General features: G+C 39.1%; 1 long non-coding RNA gene across 1 annotated transcript; it reads right to left on the bottom strand.

The window, feature by feature from the left end:
* Positions 1-291: 291 nt before the first annotated feature.
* On the bottom strand, positions 292-3,457 carry LOC107649706 (uncharacterized). Its single transcript, XR_008913433.1, has 3 exons — positions 2,810-3,457; positions 1,542-1,576; positions 292-597 (listed from the first exon to the last, which is right to left on the bottom strand). It is a non-coding gene; the product is annotated as an uncharacterized LOC107649706 (long non-coding RNA).
* Between the last annotated feature and the right edge of the window lie 1,712 nt (positions 3,458-5,169).

Raw genomic sequence — 5,169 nt, 5'->3', positions numbered from 1 at the left:
ACCTCCAAGCTATCTTTTAGTTCCCTTTGAAAATGTGTGGTGCAAATCATAATATCCCAATTTTATAAAAGAGGCAACTATCTCAGGGAGGTTAAAACAGTTGCCTGGAGCACTCATTTTTTGATCCTGAGACCAGGGCTTTTTATGCTTCCTTATATTGTTTCTCAGTGACTTCTCAGGTTCTTTTGAGATTTAACTCTCTGTGCTATTGTGATCATGACTGCTGAGTCATTGAAAGACCTATTGGGGATTTCTAGGAATTATTATCTTAGGGGAAAAAAGGCTCGTTGCCACATGAATAAAAAGGTTTACTTGAATGTAATAGTTAGGGTGCCATGGTTACTGTTGAGTTAGGTTGATTTAAAAGTAAGAGGTGATATGAAAAGAACAGAAAAGGAAGAGGTAATAGGAAAATCACCCTGCTGTCATGTTATCTCTTTTCCTCTGATTTCTGTGGCTGACATTCTGGCAACTCCCCTGGCACGGTCCCTGGTGGGTAGAAGAAAACTGGAGGACTAGGTCTGGTGTTGCTCCTCAGTCTGCATGTGGCTTTGGGAAGGTCATTGTTCTTTTCTGGACCTCCCTGAATCACAGAAGCTGAAAGAAGTTGAAAGAGATGGCCATGGCTCACTGGATGGGGGTCTAACCAAAGCTCCCCTCTAAAATATTTGAGAAGCTGTTGCCCAGGCTTTGCTTGTAGACCTGCGTGTGGGTAGCAGAACCCATGACCTGCCTCCATACCCCACTGTTCTACTTTAGGACAGCTCTAATTTGGGGAGATTCCTGGGGTCAGGGATGCTATAAATTGAGGACCAAAATGAGAGACTCTCCTAGATGGAGTTTGACAACTTGAATGTTTACTCTGGCTTTCAATTCCTCCCCCAAAACCTGTCTTTATCTCCTTATTACAAATACTTTTTCCTCCCTAGTATTTCATTTGCATTTGTCATATTTCTTCTCATCCCATGTTTCTTATAATTTCCCCCTACTAGACTATAAGAACCCTGGGGGCAGCCACAATGTCTTATTGTTTGTATCTCTACTAGTGCCTAGTAGAGAACTCATGATTTTCCCCTAAAACCCTTCCCTTCTGTCTTAGAATTAATGCAAGTATTGGTTCCAAGGCAGAAGAGCAATAAGGGCTAAGTAAGTGGAGTTAAGTAACCTGACAGGGTCACAGGAAGTGTCTGAGGCCAGATTTGAACCCAAGTTCTCCTGATTCCAGGCCTGGGACTCTACCTACTAAGCTACCTATTGCTGCCCCTATAAGTAGGATCTAAATGAAGGTTTACTGAATTGAATTAAATCCACAGATCGACTGTTCTCTCTTTCTAACAACCCTCTGAATCCTTCTATCTCCCACCAAATCAGAAGTCAGAGAATAGATGACCTGTGGCATTATGGGGAGGCAGGGAATTAAAAGGGCAGCCAGGTGGTACAATGGATAGTGCATTAGGCTTAGAATCAGAAAGACTCATCTTCCTGAATCCAAATATGGCCTCAGGCACTTGTAGCTGCATGATCCTGGACAAGTCAATTACCCTTTTTGCCTTGGTTTCTTCATCTGTCAAATTAGCTAGAGGAAAAAAAAAATGACAACCCATTTCAGTATCCTTGCCAGGAAAACCCAAATGGGGTCATGAAGAGTAGGACTCAAATGAAAACAACTGAACAGTGAATTAAAAGACTTTTGAGTCCTATGCTTCAGTCCCTATTGCTTCTATGAATTTCTCTGTTTAACTTCTGAAGACCCTCACAGTACAGCTCCCCCCATATACTACTGAGCTCATTGCACACTACTCCTGCCACACACTCCTTTAGATTGTAAACTCCTTGAAAGCAGGGACTATGTTTGCCTTTTCTTTGTATTTTTAACACTTAGTCAAGTGCTAGGCACACAGTAGGCACTTAAATACATACTTGTTGACTGACACATTCTATATTCCAGTCATACTAATGTACTTGCTAGTTCCCATCCCACCTCTCACCTCCATGCCTTTGCACAAACATTTCTATGACCTTCTTCCTTACTTCTATCTCTTGGAATTCCTTTTGCCCATCAAAGCTCTCAACTCAAATGAAACTCCTACACAAGCTCTTTCTTGATCTTCCAATTTAAGGACTGCTCTCTCCATAATTGTTATATATTTACTTGGTGTACAACATATAAAATAATGTATATCATAGACAAGGTATAAGTATTAATATAATAGAGTATGTATATATTATCAATATATAAAATATAAATTATATATCACATATTAACATAATATATGATATAAACCAAGTAAACATGTACTTATTATATATATATATATATATACACATGTATCTACGTCTATATCTATATCAATTCTGTTTTCCTCTGTAGAATGAAAGCTCCTTGAGGACAGGAACTGTTCGATTTCATTTTTATCTTTGTATCTCTTCTTCCTACCACATATGAAATACTTAAGTATTTAAGCTTGGAGAGCAGAGTTTCAACTCTGGTACTTAAGATCTCAAGATTACGGACCAACATGGCAGGTAAGTGTCATGGATGGAACTTAAGCCCGGGTCTTCTGACATCAAGTCCATGCTGTTTCTAAATTCCCACTATTTCTTCCCATGAGGTGCTCTGAATTCAGCTTTGAGCGAAATTTCTACTTCTGACAGGACCTTCTCAGAAACCAATGGTCAGAGAGGAACAGAAATGTAATCACATAGGCTTGGAGAGGAAGTATGGGGGTTACCAGGAAGAAGGGTGAGTGGAATTAGTAGGGTTTGGTTATGAGGGTACAGTAAGAGCTATAACTCGCAAATTTTGTACCTGAGGAAAGGAAGAAGTAGTAGTCTTCCTCTTCTGGAGTGCAATTGATGAGGAAGACTCCTCAAGGGAACCCTACCCAGGGACTTTTCAAAATTTCAGTAGGGAGATGAAGACTGAATATACAGCTACTAGAAGAAGAAAGCATATTCTGAAATGTTGACATCCTTTAAAAGTCTTTCCCTGAGGGAAAGCCCCCATGGACCCACCTTAGTTAAGGTTCCCTAGTTAAAGTGTAGCCAAAGCGTTCAAATTCAGAACTGACAGCAGATGAGCAGCCTCATTGGCACCTCTGACAATTTAATAATAGAGCTGTCATAATCCTAGGCATTTGCTAACTGCATAGTCATTTTCAGCTGCATTCTTGCATCATCAGCCTGCCACTACAATCCTTGACTGTCTTGCTTTTCTGAGGAGAAGGAAAGAAAGGTGGCTAGGGAAAGATAACAAGACTAATAGCTCCCCTTTCCCTAGTGCTTTAAAGTATACTGAGAAATTTCCTCCAATCTCCAGTTTTTCCTAGCTTGATCTTCCATCATTTTTTGCATATCATCCCCCCCACTTTAGATTGGGAGCTCCTTGAGAGCAGGAACCAAGCACATAGCACAGTACCTGGCACATAGGAGGTACTTAATCATATTTATTAATGGACTTATTCTACGTCTATGGCAATTTTAATTTTATTTGGTGCTTAAGTTCAGAATTAAAATAGAACAAAATAGAAAAAAATATTTCTGCAGCAGAAAGTAAGTTCTTTGTGGCAGTGAAGTTTTTCAGATTGGCTTTGTATCCCCAGTATTCATTATGACGCTTTGCATGTAGCAGGTACATAATAAATGCATGCTAAATGACTTCATAGTTGGATTATTATGCATGCTCATTCTTCAGATGAAAGAATTGAGGTCCTGGAATGGAAATAACTTGATCAAGGTGACATAGTAAAAGACATAGGCTTTCAGACTGAAGATAGAAGAAGTCTTTCCATCACAGCACATAGTCTCTGGTGAACATTTCATGGAATCTAAGTACTTAATAAATTCCTTATCTGCCTCAGATACTTCCTAGCTGTGTGGTCCTAGGCAAGTCATTTAACTCCAAATTAACTAGCTCTTACCACTCTTCTGCCTTTGAAAAGATATTCAGTATTGATTCTAATACAAAAGGTAAGGGTTTTTTTAAAAATAAGAAAGAAATTCTTTATCTATGCAAACAAACACAGGGCTCCACACTTCCAGATCAGATTGGCATTCCTTCAGACTTTCTCTCAAAGCCATCATGCTGACCTCTACACTCATTATGACAGTTCTGTGGCTTATGGTCTCCTGCTGGCTGTTTGGCATGGCCACCACCAGAAAAACAAACAAACAAAGAGGAAAGTGGTGCCTTCTTGCTGGGTTAATCTCCCAATGAGTTGTAATGTCATAGCTGTCCAGGGTAGCCCTCACAACAGGAACACATGGCCTTTGACCATGATTTTTCTTTGAGCTAGTCAATCAGCTGATTATCTATCTACCAAGTACCTCCTGTGTACCCAGCCCTGTGTTAACTCCTACTAGAGAAAACAAGAAGAGGAAGAAGACAAGGAGGAGAAGGAATGGACCCTGTCCCCAATGAGCATATAGTTTAATTTGGGAGATAAGTTTCATACATGCAAGGTTTAGCAAAGTGCCTGGTAGGTAGTAGGTGTTTACTGATTGATTGTAGATTGATTATAGATTGATTATATTGAAATAGAGGACAATGAAGAGGTGGAATAGTATGGATTTATCAGTGCTATAGTCACCTACAGTGGAGAGAGAGAGAGGTCACTAAGGGTTGTAGTGGTCAGAGATGGCTTCCTATATTGATAGGCCTTCAGATATGGCTATATTTTTGTTATAAAAATATAAAAAATGTGAATTATTATTAGTATGAATTAATGATTGATTATCTATGTATTCATTATTAATACTAATGTCCATGATGATAAATGCCTAATTGTATTATAGAATTGTAACTTCCTTCCTGGCTTTTTTTGAGATTATACCAGCCAGGTAGCCTCCTCTGGGTCCTGATTATGCTTTCCAGGTTTTCTACCCTGGAAGAGCTGAATTTTATCCTGTATTATTTCTTGGGTACTTCAGTCTTTGTATCCCCAGCACTTAGAATAGTGCCTGGAACATAGTAGGTACTTAATATTTATCAGCTGACTTCTATTCTACACTGTGTATGGCAATTCTAATTTTATTTGGCACTTAAGTTCAGAATAAAAATAAGATAAGACGGGAAAAAGTATCTCCCAGGAGAAAGTAAGTACTTTGGGGTAGTTTAGGTTTTATAGAAATTTGTAGAAATACAGCTTTAAAACTTCCAGACTTGTTATG

The sequence above is a fragment of the Monodelphis domestica genome, chromosome 7 (assembly GCF_027887165.1).
Source record: "Monodelphis domestica isolate mMonDom1 chromosome 7, mMonDom1.pri, whole genome shotgun sequence".
NCBI classification, from domain to species: Eukaryota; Metazoa; Chordata; class Mammalia; order Didelphimorphia; family Didelphidae; genus Monodelphis; species Monodelphis domestica.
The sequence above is the reverse complement of the archived record's forward strand: the minus strand, read 5'-3'. Positions and strand labels throughout refer to the sequence as shown.